General features: G+C 45.1%; 1 long non-coding RNA gene across 1 annotated transcript in view; it reads left to right on the top strand.

Moving 5' to 3' along the window:
• LOC104964747 (uncharacterized) overlaps window positions 1-9,109 on the top strand; it is an 11,432-nt gene extending 2,323 nt beyond the window's left edge. Inside the window, exons 2-3 of the long non-coding RNA XR_800464.1 lie at window positions 2,069-2,074; window positions 9,014-9,109. This is a non-coding gene — a long non-coding RNA (uncharacterized lncRNA). The remainder of the gene's footprint in view (window positions 1-2,068; window positions 2,075-9,013) is intronic.
• The last annotated feature ends 910 nt before the right edge of the window (window positions 9,110-10,019 follow it).

The following is a 10,019-nucleotide window of genomic DNA, read 5'->3' as shown; positions in this document are numbered from 1 at the left end:
TATCAACGACTAGAGAAGTCACCTGGTGACGACGCAACAATTCAAAGAAGTAACAACCGGGGACGGGGAGCGGAACTGCATTTCGCACTGCATACACCACGAAAACGGAGACCGGCCGTGGTAAAAACCGCACGAAACTTGCTTGGCCTAAGGCCTCGATTCCTCCGGACCGAGGCGACGCCACCACTTGTCCTTTTGGCACGAAAAGTTCGAGGTCGAGGCTGGCCGGGACTTTGTTGGCAACCACACTTACTCCCAGAAACCAGCAGGATATACGAGCGCTCAAGGAGCCCTATGACGGCCGCGACTTAATACATATAAACCGGCAGAGTTTGAGACACTCGGTAAATTTGATACTGAATACGGTCCACCTCCATTAGTTACATATCGTATACTTCCAACTGCTGAAGATTCCGGGATACTGAGAAAGTGTTCGGGTTAGCACAGTTGTTCCCGGCAGTGGCGACACTCGACTTTTACGTGAAGCTGAAGGACACGTCTGGCGCGAATTACTGTCTCGGTCGAATTCTGTAGCGACTCTCGGACTGCAAAGTAGGGCCTCGTTGGTCTTCTGAGATAAAGACTAGATCCACGCTCTCTCGTCCTATCCGATAGTGTAGCAGTGCGAATGGCAATTAATCTACCGACCGACAGTTGACCTTATTAATGACGCGCCTCGATACGGCAGTCCGACAAGGGTGACTTCAGAAGTACTGGATACACCATCTAACCAGAAGACTGTATACATGTATACACGACACTGTCGGTTTCTGTCAATATAGGGTAGTCCGGATACTACTACATCAGACCTCACAGACACACGGGCGGCGATGACACGAAATACTGCCTGTTGAAAGGTGGAGAACAATGTAAGTGTGTTAGCACGTGCGTAAGTACTGTCGTGTTCAGCCATAACAGACAATGTAAAGTCACACTTAACTCGGCTCGACATTTGTCTTATTCGACCACGTCAGACTTGTGATACTCGAGATAGTTGACGCGTGGAGGTGACCAACGTGACTCACAGTCACAACCATAGTTCCGAGCAAATAAAATATAAGTTACAGTTACACTCTTGATGTTAGACAGAGAACTAGGATATACTTAAATACTCTTGAGATGGACGACACACCGAATCGTTTAGATAATCAGGACTGCCTAGGTACATAAAAACAAGGAGAGCACTCTTACCTTCATATGAGTAGTGTCGATCCTTTCGGGTCTCGTAGTTGATTCAAGGACTTGTCACAGGAAGTTAAGAGTAAAAAGAAAATTAAAAAAAAGGGTTCTTAGAGTTTTAATCGCTGAAAAGAGGTTTAGAGGTTTAAGCTTAAAAAAGAGGTTAGACGTTTTAATCTCTGAGAAAAAGAGTTTTAATCTTGAAAAAGGTTTTAAACTTTAAAAAAGAGTTTATAGTTTTATCTGAAAAGAGTTTTAATCTTGAAAAGAGTTTAATACCTGAAAAAGAGTTTTATTAGTTTTAATCCTGAAAAAAGAGTTTTAGAGTTTTAATCTGAAAAAAGTTTTAGAATTTTAATCTTGAAACATAACACTAGGAGAGCGTCTTTTACCTGCTCATCAGTAGTGTCGTCTCGTAGTTTGATGCAAGGACTTTTGTCCACAGGAAGTGTACTAGACGCATAGGTTCCTCCTCCCGCTCAATGTGCTCAGTGTTCCTACCTCCTTATCCTTTCGGTCATAAGTTACAAAGTGAAGTCTACATCGGAGGGTGCAGCTCTACTAGCTCACGAACAGTAACAAAGTAGAGGATAAGCTCCCGACTTAGTGTCAATTAGGTATCCGTAGTATACGGAGTTGTCAGGACGTACGAGAAGATCCATTAGTGTGTAAGGACAGTACAAGGGCGATGCCAACTATGGATAAACAAGTAGTATACGCATGATGACTATAACCTTCTCCTGATAGTCCTACAAAGGGTTGTCAGAGACTCGTTTCCTCTCGAACTCATTTCACAAACCACTCTGTCATGACCGCTTCCGGCTCCGTGTATTTTGTTACGGAAGGAAGTACGTGACTCACATAGTTCATAGACTACGTCTTAAAGAAGTATCAGGTTGTATTCATCTGAGGACAACTACTAGACGTTTATCAAACGATTTAACGCAAGTTAGACACATATTCAGAATCAAACAAAAAATTTCTGTCGGACTTAAGTGTCCCAATAAGAACAAAGTACCGAAAGAAAGTTGTATTGCCAAGTCCAAGTGAACCGGGTTGTGTTAAGGAAAAAATAAGTACAATTGCCTTTCTAATTCCTCCGGAGATGTTAACGAGATCGTTAGGGTTTACTCTCCGCTCATACTAAAAGTTAACGTACGATCTAATATATGCCACGATTCATCTTTCATTTGTACTGTCTAAGATCCTAGGTTTGGTATTCGACAATACAGAGTTCAACGGGAGGACTTAAACAACCCGAACTATGGTCGACGAATGTGTATAACACCACAAATTTTTTAGTGAGGTTTATGGTGTCTTTTTAAGATATGTTCTTGGATTTCTTTTTTATTACTTTGTAAGGACCGGGACAAAAACAAGCCGCTTAACGAGTCTTTTGGGGTAAAAATCCAGTTATATCTTTCGATCCTTAGTCCAGAAAGTCCAAAATAAATCCAAACAGGTAAAGTACTGTTTTCCCCGGACATAATGTGCAGTGCTCCTTACGCTCGTTTAGGGTTTTTCGTATTAACCGGAGATATAGAAGAAATTTTGCAGGCAGAGAGAGACATAAAAATTCATACCCTAAGTAAACAAAAAGTCAATGCAATTGCTATTCGATTATTCCGCATATAGAGAAAATGGAACTCAAGACCGTTCGTCGGCAATCGTAAAAACAAGCGGAGTCTCTCTCAGTAAATCCTGCGAAGATGACTCTGAACACAAACAAAACCATTTGTACCAAGTATAGCAGTCCAAATCGGACTCACAAGAAGCGCAGGTGACAAAGCAAATTAGACGCATACTGTTGTAATTATCGCAAAAATTATAATTCTTCGGACTCGGTGTCAAAACACTTTTTTTGATGGCGGCGTGGGCCTAATCCCCGGAGAGCGCCGAATTGTCCATTACACAAAAAAACGGGGTAATAAATAATGCTACAGTAGTCTTCTGAAGAGGTACAGAGGAAGCTGGAGCACAATCGGCCATTGTTGTTGTTGTCGGTGTCAGCTGTGAGGGGTTTCCACGCGGTTTGGCTTTATGAAGCAGGCACGCAAACGGTAACGTCATGACGCAAACGATGACGCAATGACGCAGCACCAGTCGGACTCTGGGCGGTGTGAAAAGAGCCGGAGCTAAACCGAAGAACCGGTTCTGAACCTGAAAAGCTCTAGCACGGAGCTTGAACCGGAGTTGCGTTGGTGTGAATGAGGTAAAAGACTCTTGATTTATTTTCAGTGCCAATGCAAGAAGTAGAATGTCCTATATAGGAAATGAAGGAGGAGAAACAGCAGTGTGGATTAGAAAATCTGATTTAGGTCCTGACGATCTGAGTGTTTTGTTGCGTGAACGTGAGAAAGGATAACTGAAGCAAAAGCTAGGAAAGGCCCAGAACCTCAAGGGGCACCCTCGCCTGCCAAAGACACATGAACTACGCAGGAACAGACTGAGAAAATACATAAAAGAAACATTAAAATCGGAGAAGACTTGACAGTGAACTTACTTTACATAATTCCCCATCCACACATCAGAGTGTTAGCTTTTCTTTGTTGAGCTCTTACTGGTATCTCAGAGCATGAAACATGTCTGATTTGTTCTCGTTAAAGCTTAATAAAAGACCACAGGAGCCAAAGAAACAATCAGAGGGTAATAATGTCCACAAATCAGTGACTGCTATGCTATTAACCTTTATAGCTTGAAGACGATACTGAACTGGGGTGATCAGAATGAGCGCTGAACTAAGGTCAGGATATACGTCTATATAGTTTATTTAATTAGGAAGCCACATTAGCTTCAAGATCTCATTTAATTGATACATCATGACAGAATAAAATAGACAATTATAATGGTAATGACAAATAAATATAGTAATGCAGTAACAGCATGACACATTCTAAATAAATGACTTTTAGAAATGTCCATGGTGTAGGAATAAAAAAATCCACCAACTATCTGCTATGATTTCAAGTTTCAATCAACTAATTTGTTTACAGACAAATAAGGTAAAATATCTGAAGGCTGTTTTCCAGAGTAAGTATTTACAAGAGGAACATTTAGTGTAAGCCAGTCCTGAGAACGGGGGGTAAAAGTAAAATATCCGGGGCAAAGGACTGACAATAAATAAGGTATTAGGTTAGGTAACCTGACAGTGAGGGAGGGCCAGATGTATTAAAGGGGACCTATCATGCAAAATGCACTTTGTGATGTCTTTTATGCATAAAGATGTGTCCCCGGTGTGTCAGGGAACTCACGCAGCGTCAGAAAATAAGACCCTCTCTCTTTTCCTCCGTACCCACATCTCTAAAAACGGAGGAATAACGGAGCTGATCCAGATTTGACGTCATATCTGAAATGCAGACCCACGGCACTATCCGAAATGTTGCTGTCAGAAACAATGCCCGGCTGTTTTGGAAGTAATATGGTCTTTGTTTACCTTAGCAAGCATCGCTAACACTCAGAGCTAACCTGTACTGGAGAGAGTATGTGTAAAAAAGCAGGAAATAAAAAAAGGAACTTACCTTGTGATAAACCCGCAAGAGAAAAAGCATTTGAGCTCCATACTGTTTCAGAAATAATCCTTGATGTGGTTTGGAACATGATATGGCGTTTCATCACGGCAGCATTTAGCTGAGTATCTGCGGTAGAATTCTGAGCAGGCATTAGCTCCACCTCCTTTTTTTTTTTTTAGGCTAAGGACCCAGTTTCCGCATTTCACAGGGCTGAAACAGAGGAATAGACATGTTTTTTATATACTTGTATATATCTGAGACCCATAATATATGTCTAAAAATAGCATAACAGGAGACCTTTAAAGAATGATGGGTGCCATACGAGCGATCAGTAATACATCTAAGTGAGAGAGAGGTTTTAGATAGCAGAAGGTGTTTCTCAATCTCGAGTAAGGATGCTCCAGAGCCACTATTTGTCACGATTCTCATGTTATGTCACGTTTATAGTTTTGTAGGTTTGGGGTGTTTTTGCTGTTTTCCATGTCATGTTTTCCTTTGGGTTATTGTCTGGTCCTTTTCCCTGTGTTTTCCTCTTGTCATTAGTTTCCCTGGTGTGTCTAATTGTCTGATTATGTTCACCTTGGCCCCTGTGTTTTCTCCTCCCTCCTCACCTTTGTCTTGTTGTGTGATTGAGTCTTGTGTGTATTTAAGTTCTGGTTTGTCTGTCTGTCTTGGTCGGTTCGTTTTGTTCCCTGACTAGTTCTGCGGTGAGTGTTCTGTTTGTCATTGTACATATATCTCATAGCTTTGAAATAAAGGAAGTTTCAGTTTATATCTGCATTTGGGTCCTGCTTGTTTCACAAACCGTGACAGTACGAACCGACCTGAAATATGGGCCCAGCAGATCCTTTCGAGCAGGAGATATTGGAGTTAACCGTTGCTTTGGCTGTCTGCTCTAGTCGATGGTTGGGAGCGTCCAGGGGTCAGCAGCGAGAGGCTGTTCGGGCTGAGGCACACCAGAGGGCAATGGAGAAACCAGGTTTAGTTCAATTCTTACCTGGCTGGATTTTGGACTTCCTCTCAGTGTGTGATTCCCGGCCTGCTAGCCCCAGGCATGCTAGCTCCATGTCTCCCAATTCCCAACCTGGCACCATACGCCTTGGTGGGTTCCGTCTGAAGTCAACCGGTGCTTCTGCCCCAGTTCCTGCTCCTGTCCAGGAGTCATATTCTGGAACTCGTCTGGCTTATGGAGGTCCACGGAGTATTCAGGCGGCTGCTAAGAGGAGGAGTCGCAAGGCCAAGCTACAGCCATGTTTCACAGCCCGGACCAAGAGCCATGGTTTTCCGGCCCCAGAACCGGACCTTACAGCCATGTTTCCGGCTCCAGAACCGGACCTTACAGCCATGTTTTCCGGCTACCAGAACCGGACCTTACAGCCATGTTCCGGCTCCCAGAACCGAACCTTACAGCCCATGTTTCCGGCTCCAGAACGCGGACCTTACAGCCATGGTCCCGGCTTCAGTGCCGGCTCCAGTAACCATGTCCCCGACTCCGGCTCCTTCGTCACCTGCTGACTCATCCGGCCGACGCCAGCTCCTCGAGTCCTGTCGGCGTACCGGACCGACTCCAGCACCTCGTCTCCTGTTGGCTTGTCCGTCCGACGCCAGCTCCCCATTGTCCTGTCAGCATACCGGGCCAGACTCCAGCACCTCGTCTACCGGTTGGCTGTCCGTCCGACGCCAGCTCCCCCGTGTCCTGATGGCTGTCCGTCAGACGCCAGCTCCTGCCGTGTCTTGTCGGCATACCGGCCGACTCCAGCACTTCACCTCTGTCGGCCGACTGCCCAGCACTCGTCCCGGGTCCTGTTTGGCTGTCGTGGAGGCCCGACGCCAGTCTGGCGCCCCGGGTTCTGATTGTCTGGTCGCGTTGGAGGTCCGCGAACTACTCTTCTGCCGGGTCCTGCCAAACCCCATGTCCTAGTGCCGTTGGAGGTCCCGCAAGACTACTCTTCTGCCGGGGTCCTGCACAACTCCATGTCTTGGCACCGTTTGGAGGCCGTCCGCAAGACTACTCTTCTGCGCCGGAGGGTCCTGCCAACTCCATGTCTTTGTCACGTTTGGGAGGTGCCGCAGACTACTCTTCTGCCGGGGTTCCTGCCCAACTCCCAATGTCTGGAGCCGTTGGAGGTCCCGCAGACTACTGCTCTTTCTGCGGGGGTACTGCCAACTCCATGGTTCCTGTCCATGTGGGATTACCGCAGACACCTCTTCTGCCGGGTTCCTGCACCCGCATGGTTCCTGGAGCCCGTCTGGAGGTTTCCCGCAGACTGCTCTCCTGGCGGTCTGGTCCTGCCCCGACTCCAGTGTCCCTCGTCCGCGTTGGAGATCGGCCGCAAGATATCTCTGCCGTCCTCCATGATGTCTGAGGCCGTCCCGTCCGGACGCTGTCTGAGGGCCGTGGGTCCTGCAACTCCAGTCCTGTCGCGTTGGGGAACTCCGCCTTGCTCACTGCCGGCGCGTCCGGTCCGAGTTCCCCTTCTCATGGGGACTCTTGCCTCAGCCCCAGGCCGACCGTTCGGAGCTCGAGACTTCCCCTCCTCGGACCTCTGCCTTGCCCGGCCGTCCGCCCGAGATCCTGCATGGATTTTCTGTTTTTTTGGGACGTCTGCCCGAATCCGTTTTTGACTCTGCTTAGCGAGGCCGGCGCCCGGGTTGATGTCACGACTTCTCGACTGTTAATGTCACAGTTTATAGTTTTGTAGGTTTGGGTGTTTTGCTGTTTTCCATGTCATGTTTTCCTTGGGTTATTGTCTGGTCCTTTTCCCTGTGTTTTCCTCTTGTCATTAGTTTCCCTGGTGTGTCTAATTGTCCTGATTATGTTCCACGCTGGCCCCCTGTGTTTCTCCTCCCTCCTCACCTGTGTCTGTGTGTGATTTGGAGTCTCTGTGTGTATTCTAAGTTCCTGGTTTGTCTGTCTGTCTTGGTCGGTTCGTTTGTTCGGCCTGACTGGTTCTCGCGGTGAGTGGTTCTGTTTTGTCCATTGTAGCATATATATCTTCATAGCCTTGAAATAAAGGAAGTTTCAGTTTATATCTGCATTTGGGTCCTGCTTGTTTCACAAACCGTGACACTATTTCAAGCATACTACGTCATCGAGTGCCGCCGAAGGACTGTTCCAATGTCCAGCATGCTTGGAATTCTACTGAGCCCGACGTACTTCGTTTGGAGAAATTTTGAGGCTGCACATGTGTAGTCTCCGGTCTTAAAATCCCCACAATGCTTTGCGCACGGACCAATTTCCCCAAATCCGTGGCGTAAAATTTAAGGCGGGGCCTCTCATATGACGCACACCTGCACACTTGCTCGCCTGTTCCACTCTTCGTTTTCCGAATGCCNAGCTAAGGGGGTTGTCGCCCCTCCGCTTCGTGTCGGGCCAAACCACGCCCCTTAGCTGTGATATAATGAGCATATACCACGGCCTGTCGTGAGCTATTGCTTAAGTATACCAACTATGTGCAATATGTGCAATTTGTGCAATATATATATATATATATATGCCATTAATTACTGTGCGATATATACCTGGCTGCTACATCTTCAGATCTGTTACAGATGTGTCTTTTTTTTTATATCTTAACCATTTCTTTTATGCATGCTTCTTAGTTAACATTAAGCTGTCTTTGATTTGAGACAAATGTAAATGTCCCCTCTGTGGGACGAATAAAGGTATTCTGATTCTGAAGTAACTAGGGTTAGGGTTAGGGGTTATTTTGCCATCTAAATCTATAGCAGTATGGTTTTACTTCAAACAATAATCTGGCTCAGCTCCATCCACATTGTCTCAGTGGAGAAGCCATGGTTGCTGAAATGTGAATGATGTGAGTTTCAGGGAGACAAAGAGAACAAGTCCGACCCTGCTGCTTTTCCTTACCGCCAACCACGCCGGGAGTCCCGAGTTTGTTGCAATGGCAGCGTGAAATGAAGAAAGTTTGACAAGGGTTTGCCATACATTTTTAAAGCAGTGATTGGCAGTGCCTCAAAGGTAGCACCTCGCGCTGCCCTCCCCTTCAGCTGCTGTACAGCCGCATCAGTGTCAGCGGGTCCCTGGAGGAGGGCCGGCTGGGACTCAGGAGTCTAATTGGGGCTCGAGGACGCCTCCCTCTGCTGCTACAGCTGTGCTGCCGCCGGCTGACGGTCGGATCAAAACCCTGTGACTAGCCGAGGGGTCAGAGGTCGCCTGGTGGCTGCTCGGCATGCAGGGCCAGAGGAGGTCTCCTGCTGTGTTCGTGAACTCTGACTGAAGCCCTCAGCTGCTCACTCCGTCTCTGCTGATAACGGGAAAACACAAGGAGAACTGGAGTCCATCTTGCATTGTTTTATCAGAGAGGCTCAGTGGACATTTTTAAACGACAGCTAAAGACACATCTGTTTAAATTAGCTTGTTATTAACAACCCCCCACTTTAAATGTTCTTTTAGTCTTTATTATTTACCTACCTTTATATTGTTTTATTTATGTTATGTCTTAATATTTTTCTTTTCTTTCTGTTGTACCTATATGCTAACTTTGGTTTATGGGGTTGTATATTTTATATTGTCGACTCAGTTATCTCGTGTCTTATCTGTCAGAGAGAAACCGTTATTTATTTTATTTTTATCATCATACCTTTTACCTCCTTGTGTCTATTAACCTGATAACATAACGTTATATGTTGCTGCATGTACCTTTTAAAGTTCTCAAATATTTAAAGGCTTGGATTGAAATCAGGAAGAGTTTGTCGTATATAGGTTCCGGCAACTCAATTGTGTTTTATAATTTACTTTATTCTCGTGTGGTTCTTAGCAGATTGTTATTTGCATTGGTTACACTTAATATCTGGGCTTTTAATTGTAGGCTCATCTCATCTTTTCATATGCAGAAAAAATCACATTAGTGAGTTTACCCAACTCCTATAATTGCTTGGAACCACTTGACAAATATTTTTTAAGTTTTAGCAAAGTAACACATTCTTGAGTAGAGGAAAACTAAAAAAAGTAAGTTTCACCAACTCAAAAAAAATGTTTTAAGTTTTACCAAAGCAACAGTTTTTACAGTGTAACAAATAATCTGAGGGGAATTTCTTGTTCTTTATTTTTTACTTGTGATGTGTCATTTTGTAAAGCACTTTGAGCTGCATGTGTTGTATGAAAAGTGCTATATAAATGTAGCACCCATCCCATGTAACTTACCGTATTGAGAACTTTTCTTTATGTGAAGCACTATGGGCGCGTCCCTGGGTATTATTTAAATATGTTGGCGTGTTACCTGTATACGCTGTTTTAATCCTTTATTTTATAAATGGGTAAATCTAATTGCCGATACCTCCATTAAACTCAAAGAATAGTAAGTTATG

The sequence above is a fragment of the Notothenia coriiceps genome, unplaced genomic scaffold, assembly GCF_000735185.1.
Source record: "Notothenia coriiceps isolate Sejong01 unplaced genomic scaffold, NC01 NC01_scaffold00037244, whole genome shotgun sequence".
Lineage (NCBI taxonomy): Eukaryota > Metazoa > Chordata > Actinopteri > Perciformes > Nototheniidae > Notothenia > Notothenia coriiceps.
The sequence above is the reverse complement of the archived record's forward strand: the minus strand, read 5'-3'. Positions and strand labels throughout refer to the sequence as shown.